At 40.1% G+C, this 10,075-nt stretch overlaps 1 pseudogene; it reads right to left on the bottom strand.

Moving 5' to 3' along the window:
- Positions 1–1,002: 1,002 nt before the first annotated feature.
- On the bottom strand, positions 1,003–2,387 carry LOC112824923 (golgin-45-like; annotated as a pseudogene).
- Positions 2,388–10,075: the final 7,688 nt, after the last annotated feature.

Genomic DNA, 10,075 nt, shown 5'->3' with positions numbered 1-10,075 from the left:
GTGTTGCTCAATAGAATCTGTTTCTTTTATATATGTCAAGTTGTATCCATTCAAATTATGGAGTTCCCCACACAAAACCAACATATGTTGCTGAAACACTTGCTATTGTGGCTGTAAAATGTTAATTTTCCTAACATATAGCATTTAGTTGTAAAATATTAGTCCCTTCACCCAAAGTATTTCCATAAGCCTCTTTTGTAGCCCAAAAAAATCACCAAAAAGGGAACAAACATTCCATCCTTCCATCCCCCTGCCAGCTTCTATTCCTTTAGAGTAGGGGCCAAAAAACTTTTTCTGTAAAGAGCTAGATAGGAAATATTTTAGGCTTTACAAGCCCTGTTGCATCTATTCAGTTCTACTGTTGGCAAAAAAAAAAAAAAAAAAAAACAATAAAACAACCATAGACAGGGGCGTCTGGGTGGCTCAGTCGGGTAAGCGCCTGCCTTCAGCTCAGGTCATGATCTCAGGGTCCTGGGATCGAGCCCGCATCGGGCTCCCTGAGCCTCCTTCTCCCTCTGCCTGCTGCTCCCCCTGTTTGCACTCTCTCTCTCTCTCTCTCACATACAAATACATAAAATCTTTAAAAAAAACAACCACCATAGACAACAGTAAGTGAATGGCTGTGGCTGCATGACCCACCCTGCATTAGAGAGTACCACAATTCAATCTGCTCCTATTAAATATATAGCAAGATATACCTTAGGGCCTAAAATAAAGGTAGACTCTTTTTCTTTCAGCGTCCTTTAGGAAAAGCATTATGTAATACCTGGGAAGTATCATGTACTTTAAATATACCTTCACAGTTTCATTCTTTTCTTACCCTGAGATGGTTATTGAAAAAGGGTAATCTGTGGTCCAGTACATGAAACATCATTGGTATAAGTAATATATATTACTTAAATAGAAAGTGATATTACTTCTACCATTATAAGAACTCCCAAATAGTATTGTCTCTTGGGTAAGAAGCAAGTGCCTAAAGCCATGCCTCCAACATACTGAACATTAAAGGACAATGAGTTCTTCCTGGCAGTGATTGCTACAACTGAAAGTTGTATTTTCATATCTGTATAAGGATGAAGTCATTCAATAGTTTTCTTTGTAGCAAGTAAGGTGAAAACTCAGAAAACGGATTATCAGGTGAGCTCTCTGTACAGGTAACTGGATCCAAAATGAGTAGAACCCTTTCAGCCATTTTTTTTCTGATGCGGGGCTGCAGCGTTCAACTGCTGATGGAATCTCTTTTGACTGTCACCGCCAACATTATCCAGAAGACGAGCATTTGCTGCTTTTGCCAACTTGTGATTTGTTAATGCTAGTCCTGCTATGGTGTAAGGCTGTGTACCAGGGTAGCAAGTACGCTCTCTTCCCCACTACAGGGAGACTAAGAGTTCCTCCAACAATTTCTGGGTAACTGTCATTTCCTGACAAAACGATTCCGTTCACTCAGGAGATTTTTAATAGCACTCTGTGCATCAGGGTTTTGATGCCGTGAATCTGCTCTGGAGTTGGTCAACTCATCTGCTATAATCCTACTTGTGAGGAATTTACTTTACCGTACATCACACTACATTGATACATGTTCTAACTATTCAGAAAGTTGAGCTGTGTTTTGACCTAGGGCTTCATTTTCTAAAATAAGCTGATTTTTCTCATGGGCTAGACATTCAAAGTGATACTGAATATCATCCCCAACAGAAGCCACTAGCAACATTTTAAACTCACAATTGACCTCTGTACACTGAGCTGGTTTGAAAGATCTTTGTCCTGTAGTAACTTTTAAGAGTTCTTGTGCTTTTCCTGGGGCGCCTGGGTGACTCAGTCGTTAAGCGTCTGCCTTCGGCTCAGGTCATGATCCCAGGGTCCTGGGTTGGAGCCCCGCATCGGGCTGCCTGCTCTGAGGGAAGCCTGCTTCTCCCTCTCCCACTCCCCCTGCTTGTGTTCCCTCTCTCACTGTGTCTCTTTCTGTCAAATAAATAAAATCTTAAAAAAAAAAAAAAGAGTTCTTGTGCTTTTCCAATATATTCTTTACCTCCGATAGTTCCTTTCTGGGTTCTACGACTCTCTCTGACTGACCAAGGAAGTCTCCTCTATGATGTCCCAGAGACTCCACCTTTGCATTTTTGTTGGGGATATCATGGGTTAGAGCAATGTTGGGAACTAATATTGTCACAGTTTCTACTTCCACTGCTTTTTCAGTGAGAATCTTCCTTAGTTGAACTCCTGGGCTCCCTGATGGAACTGCTCTCTTTTGTGGATTCTTGAAGGAAGTGATCCTTTATGGGTTGGACTCCAGACATAACTTCAACAGATTTAGGTGGCTTCTTAGTTTCTATTCCATCTCCAGCTCCTCAGACTGGATTGGTTTCTAAACTTTCAAGAGTAGTCATTTTTTAACCAGTGAAAATGTACCTCCAGATTTCTACTGAAAACCGCTGAAGTTCCTTACTCTTCTGATTTCTGAGGACTTCACTTTACAGATTGTTGGGTTCTGTGTTGCAGGGTTAACTGCTCTGCACACTCTTTTCCATTCCAAAGCTGACCCGCCCAGACCTTCCTGATATCCAGCTGCTCGCTCACTCTCTTACTGTAGTTTTTATTTGAATTTCCCTGATGATTAATGATGTTGAACACCTTCTCGTGTATCTGCTGGACATTTGTATGTCTTCTTTGGAAAAATGTCTATTCAGATCCTTTGCCCTTTTTTTAGTTGGACTACTTGTGTTTTTCCTACTGAGTTGTAGGAGTTCCTTATATATTTTAGATATTAATCCCTTATCAGATATATGGCTTGTAAATATTGTCTCCTATTCTGTATGTTGGCTTTTCTTTCCTTTTTCTTCTAAGAAGAATATTTTTATTATTTTATTACTAATATTTTATTACAGCTTTTATATGAGCAAAGCATTTATTTTGATATTAAGTAAATCATACTTTTTAAAGTACAAAAGAGTACTCTTCTACCTGTGAAATGTATTTATGGAAAAGGTTATTAGTTTCTTCATTGTATAAAGAAGTTTGCTCTACTCTGAAAACAAACCTCCAAAGCATTGATAGGTTGAATAGTATCCTTATGGGGGCGCCTGGGTAGCTCAGTCAGTTGAGTGTCTGACTCTTAATTTTGGCTCAGGTCATGACCTCAGGGTCCTGAGATTGAGCCCCATGTCGGGCTCAGTGCTGGGCCTGGAGCTTGCTTAAGATTCACTCTCCCTCTCCCTCTGCCCTTTCACCTGCTCACTCTCTCTCTTTCTCTAAAAAAGTGGGGGGGTTTCACCTTGGTGGCTCAGTTCGTTAAGTGTCTTCCTTCGGGTCAGGTCATGATCTTGGGGTCCAGGAATCGAGCCCCGCATCAGGCTCCCTGCCCAGTGGAGAGTCTGCTTCACCCTCTCCCTCTGATCCTCATCCCTACTTGTGCTCTCTCTCTCTCTGTCTCAAATAAATAAATAAAATCTTAAAAAAAAAAGTATCCTTATGCGAAAGTCAGATTTAATGTTGACTGAATTAATTAAACAAGAAATATTTATTATATACTTACATGTCTTAACAGACATTATGGAAAATTCAAAAGTATAACAAGTTCCCTGCCTGCAAAGGGTTTATAATCTCATGATGAAATGAATAGTTAATTTCATTATTTGGATAATACGTTGGCTTTTCATTTAATTTATCATTTCTTTTACAATGCAGAAGCATTTTAGTTTGATATAGGTAGTCCCACTGGTTTATTTTTGCTCTTGTTTCTTATAGGTAGTCCCACTGGTTTATTTTTGCTCTTGTTTCTTATGCCTTGACTATCCTATCCATAAAATCGTTGCCAAGACCAATGTCAAGGAGCTTTTCCTTGTGTTTTCTTCTAGGAGTCTTATGGTTTGAGATTTTACATTCAATCTTTAACCATTTTGAGTTATTTGTTGTGAGTGTGGTAGATAAAATGCTGAGGGAGTTGGGTGTTCACCTTGGGCTCTTTTTTTCCCACTGGAGAAATCTAGATCCAGGGGGGCTATCTCAGTGCAATGCAATGTTGGGGTAAAGGGAGTGGGAGGCAATGCAGTCAGAGTGTAGCCACCCCTCTTACCCTTGAAATGTGGTCCTGTTTGGTCTTTGTGGTCCAAGGGGTGCTTTAGCCTCACCTCCAGTTTCTGGGATTTTCACAATGGTGTCTTGTCTATGGATAATTACTAGTTGGTCTTCTTGTGAGGGAGACCAGAGTTGGGAATGACCTATGTCAACATCTTGATGCTATCATTCCTATTATGACATTTTTGCCAACAAGGTAGACATATGTGAACTGTGATAACATATTGAGTTAGAATACTCACATTCACTTACATAAGTTACAACTTATTTAATAGCACTCCAGTTTATAATGTATGTTCTAGTTTGTGAGCTATCTTCAAAAGCAATTTCATATTTTCAGTTCAGGTACCTACAAACAAATGTAATTCTCCTGAGATATGCAGCCCCTCCTCTCTCTCTCTCTCTCTTCTTCTCTCACACCCATACATGCATACACATGCTCATACTACTCTGCCTTCCTTCTGTCCCCATGCATTCCTCACCTTTTTAGTGATTCTACAATATGAAATAATTATCTATTTACAAAAGTCAAAACTATTTTCACAGATGAACATCTAATCTGTTTCATAAAGAGCTCTCTGGGAAAGAAAGTTTTCAATATCCAATTTTACACTTTAAATGGTTTTTGCTAGCAATTTTTCCTCTTAATAAGCTACAATCAATGTTGATTCTGATTTGTGACAGATGGTTCGTCGCTAAGAACCCACAACAGTGATTTCAATGTTTTAAAAAACTTACAAAAATAGGTACCACAAGAAATTCATCCAGACCTATATTCCACAAAGTCTTTTCCTAAATTGTTGTATAAGTATATATTCATATTTGAATGAAGCAAAAATGACTTCGATCTTATAAATAAGACTCACTACAGGCTTCTCCACCAGAGAATCTCTCTCTCTCTCTGCATGTAATTTGAATTGCTCCTGAACGTAATTCAAGACCAGTTTCTGATATTTTATTAAATAGCTAGACATATTGTGGCTATTAAAATCAGCACATTCCTTTTGGATTACTCTTTACGTTATTATTAAATGAAAAGAATTATCTTTAAGGTGTTAAAAGAAGGCTTAATGTTTTCTACAGTGTGAATATTGCTGGCTATCTCTGATTAGTGTTATAACTCACCAACATCTCATTTGGTTTTCATCAACTCCAGTTCTAAAAAGGGTCATAAGGGGAAAGACTGAAGAAAGAGGCAGTGGTTTATGGTAAATAGCTAGAGACAGGAATTGGTTCTGTTTGCTCAACCTGTTCCTCATTAGAAGGAGATTAGGGATGGAGGTTGAAAGAGAAAGTGAAGAATGGATCAAAGAGGTGCAAAAACTAAGGCTAATTTTTTTGACTCTAAACAATAAGCTCTCAGCCAGAAATTAACTTTATGCCACATAAATAGTGGTTTGGTTTTGTATGTGGGGGATTTTGTATGTTTATTTTCTCTAAGCAGAGTCACCTTAAAGCTCTCAGTACTTCTCTGAGTAATCCACATCCAACTCATGAGCTAGCTGCCTGTTGAAAGAAGAGCAGTGCCCTCAGCATGAAAATCAGGAGGAAAGTGAGTTAGGACTCTAAATATGTCATCATGTTTTATATGTGTTTTGCCATTGGAATAAAGAGAAAGGAACAAGGAGTTCGGTATTTAAAATTTTCACTTGGTTCATTAAAATTTCTCTTGCCCAACAAATATAGGTCTGGGATATAGTGTGGCAAAGACAGCTCACCAATTATTTCATGTACTCTCTGATACTTCCCAGTCCTTTTGCAGTTAGGTGGGGCCATGTGACTAGTTCTGGTCAATGGAATTACATGTCTTTTCCAGAGCAAAACATTTCATTACCAGTGAAAGGTTTTATGGAGCCTTCTTTGCCCATCACATGGGTGGGGAAAAAACCATGTGTTCCAGATGGTTCAGATACAAGGTAGTGGGGCCTCTGTCAGCCAAAATCCCTGAGTGACTGAATCCAAGGAACTACCCAACTTTAGCTTTGCCCTAGATCTGTTTCATGAGCAAGAGGAAAATATTGTTGGGTTAAGCCACTGAGATTTTAGGGTTAATTCATTACTTCTGTATATATTATAACAAAACTTCAATAATAATGAAGGAACCACAAGAACAATGCAAATAAAGGGGAGTTGTTTTTCCTCCCAGCCCCTCCCCCATAGAAACACCAGCCAGTCTGACATCATTATGTTTGCATGACCTATGAGCATAATGTTGGTGATGAAGATCAGAAATATCACCAAAGACATTTATGCATGTATACACTTTCACACCTACACATGTAAACATATATTTAAACATACCCTAAGTATACTATATTCTGTGAGATTTAAGATAGAGCAGTTGAAAATCAGTATATATCACATTTTCAAGTCTCTTTTTCTGAGTGAATGAAGGTCTTAGTCACTAATGTGTGACTGTCCTTGAAGAAATGATGTTTAGGTGTCTATCTCCAACATCATTTGACAGATGTGATTAATTAAGAGATGTCTAGAACTGTTATTAAACTCAAAACACACAGGTAAACATCCAGAGAAGGCTTTCCAGATGGTCTTTGGGGAATGTAACATAAATTCTTCATGAAAAAAATTCACTCTACCATCAATCATCTATTCCTGACTCTAATAAGTGCATCCTTCTCCTTGTCTCGATTGTTCTATTAATAATTTGCTGCCATGTCCTAAATTCTCTTAGTAGATGTTATTTTTTCAATGTTGACATGATTTATGATTGGAAAAGGCAGTTTATAATATTCTGTAACTACTGGATTAAAACACCTGTTACATTTTGGGGGTTGCAAAACTCCCAACGCATACAGCAGAAGAATACATGGATGACTATAGGAATATAGGAATAATACATCTAAAAATGCTGGTACTCTACAAACAAAATCCTTGTCTTAGTGTACACTGCAAGTTGGCTGGTACAGAGGATATCATCAGAAATGATCTGAGTCAAACATAATCATACCTTTCCCTAAGATTTGGGACAGCAGGTACGGTCATTCCTTCCTGGTAGCTGTTGAAAGTCAAGTTTTCTACTACGTGGAGGAAAAAAAGTCTTAAGTAAGATGAATACAAAGAAATACAACAGGTATAAAGTTTTGTTGTACAAGGTAAGTACATTCTAGAGATCCCCTGTACAAAACTGTGCCTACTGGGCATTGAAAACTTACTTTCCCACAGAGGCCTTTAAAAAATAGATTAGATGTTCACCTGTGAGAACAGTTCTGACGTTTGCAAATAGCTAACAATTTGTGCTGTACATTTAAAAGTCTGTTGAGAGGGTAGACCTCATGTTAAGTGCTCTTAGCACAGTCAAATTAAAATTGAAAAAAGCTAATGCACCTAAAGAAACGGAGATGAGCCACTGAGGAAACTTGGAGGTTTTGCTTCCATTATTGCAGACACCTATGTGTGTCCTTACTCTTAGACTGCAGTGTCCCCAGGCAACTCACATTTTAACTGGATCACCTGCCTCTTGAGACCTGGCTAATGGACTCGAACCCGAACTCCACTATTTGTGGGTCATTTGTAAAACTTCCCAGGATTTCTGTCAATCACTAGGAATTGGGAGGTGGGGCGTGGAATGTGGAAGGGGCTTAGATTTTCATGGTCATTTTTGGCATCTGCTGAATTAGTCCTGTTAATTTTTTCTGACTGATAATGTTCCTCTCCGATTTGTGTCAGTCCAATCATGGGATTTGGCCTCAATCTCTTTCTGTAATTCTTAAAAACAGTTAAACTTCAAAACAACAACAACAACAACAACAACAACAAAGTACTCTGGCTCTCAAATACAGCATTTATAGGCATGACAGATTCTACTGAAGGCTTGAAGAAGCCAGAAAACGATTTACAACAAAAAAATGGAAGCAATGAATTTTTAGTATTAAATTTTTGAACACCCCATTCCAGGATGGCCCTATTTCCCCATTTAGAATTCCAGCTTTTCCTCATCATATGGATTCCTTTCTTCCTCTATACCATCTCCCCCTCCTCAATATCTCTTCAGGAGAGCTACAAATTCTCCTCAGAGCCCTGCTTTGAATTTTAGCTCAACGGTCAGATTTGCATATTCAAACCCTTCCAAAGATGCAATAGGAAAGAAATTAATTTTACAGTGTCCACCCTCCTGAGGCAGCAGTTGTTTTAGATAGCAATTTTCCCTATCACTCCTGTAATAAATTTGTCTTTTTGTTTGTGCTCGGCCAAACTTAAGAGTACTAAATTCACAAATAAATGCACAATGCACCGACAAAGACCAATGTAGATTAGTAAAATATCATTTATACAACATTCAAGAGATTTTTTCTTTCAAATATATGTTGTTCCCCTGAAGAGGAAGGCCAATCTGGACTGTCTTAGACAATAATTGTATTAAGTATCTTTACCTTCAGATATGTAGGTCACTTCCAGCCAGGGTTATACATGGTTGGCAAGCAGAGGTCTTTGGAGACATGCTTTAATTAACAAGTGTAATAAATGTTGAAGTAGATGGAAGAGACATAATTAAATTGTGTGCTTCTAGAAGGCTTTAAAAGAATTAGATTTTCTGCAATATTATTCAGTAACTACTTCTTTAGTGGGTAAGTCTATTTTTTCATGGAGAGTAAAAAAGTAAAGTTCAAACAATCCAAACTTAACTTAGCACATTATCTAAGCTATAGTAGTCTAGATAGGAAAACACATATTCTAGATGTCTAATTGTTAGTATTTTTCCATTGAACTTCCTCAAACCAGTAATATATTTCTAATTTGAACATTTCTAAAATCTCTACTGTATTTTTTAAAAAAATACCTAAACTGCTTAATCAATTAATTAATTAATTAATGTAAGATGTGTTAGCAGGGGGGCGGAGCAAGATGGCAGAGGAGTAGGAGACCTGGATTTCGTCTGGTCTCAGGAATTCAGCTGAATAGGGATCAAACCATTCTGAACACCTACGAACTCAACAGGAGATCGAAGATAAGAAAAGTAAAAACACTCTGAACAGAAAAGCGACCACTTTCTGGAAGGTAGGACGTGCGGAGGAGTGAATCCGAGGCGATATTCGGGAGGATAGAGGGCGGGGGAGGGGCCTCTGCCGGCCGCTTCTGGCAAGTGATAGAGCCGCAGAGCACAAAATCGGACCTTTTAGAAGTCGGCTCCACTGAGGGACGTCGCTCCAGTGGCTAAGCGGGGGGTGGAACCCTCAAGGGACAGTGTGGTCTCGGGACCCTCAGGGTCACAGAAAGACCAGGGGTGCCTGAGTGTGGCAGAGCTCCCAGGTATCGGAGCGGGGAAGCCGGCTGCAGAGACGGAGCCGAGGCGCGGGCTCTCAGCTCGGGGTGGCCATAAACTGTGATCCGCGGCCCAGTCGGGCCACTGCTCCTCCAGCAGGGACCCAACAAGTGGCAGAGCTGGGGAGACTCCCCTTCCTCCCTGGGGAGGAGCGGTGCGGGAGCACACCGCAGGGATCTGCTGGGTTTGGAGACTCCACACGGGACCGGGTGCCAGACATAGAAACACTCCACCACAGGCCGGGCAAGCACGGAGTGCAGCTGGAGACCGGGGAGACGAGAGTGACTGCTCTTCTCTGGGGGCACACTGAGGAGCGGGGCCCCAAGTTCTCAGCTCCTCTGGGCAGAGAGTGGGAGGCCACCATTTTCACCCTGGTCCTCCAAAACTGTATGGAAAGCTTGCAGGGAACAAAAGCTCCTGAGAGCAAACCCGAGCAGCTTGCTTAGCCCGGACCGACAAGGGCGGGGCAATTCCGCCTCCGGCAAAGACGTTTGGGAACCACGGCAACAGGCCCCTCCCCCAGAAGTTCAGCACGAGCAGCCAGCAAGCCAAGACCAACTTTACCGATCAAGGAGAACGGGAGAACTCCAGGGCTAGGGGAATACTGCACATAGAATTCATGGCTTTTTTACCATAATTCATTAGTTTTTCAAAGTTAATTTTTTTTAACTGTTGGTTTTTTTTGAATTTTTCTTTTTCCCTTTTTCAAACAACACCTTA

This window comes from Callorhinus ursinus, unplaced genomic scaffold (assembly GCF_003265705.2).
Source record: "Callorhinus ursinus isolate GAN/ISIS: 27379988/994484 unplaced genomic scaffold, GSC_fseal_2.0 scaffold12, whole genome shotgun sequence".
In the NCBI taxonomy this organism is placed as follows: Eukaryota; Metazoa; Chordata; class Mammalia; order Carnivora; family Otariidae; genus Callorhinus; species Callorhinus ursinus.
This window is presented reverse-complemented; position numbering and strand designations above follow the sequence as displayed.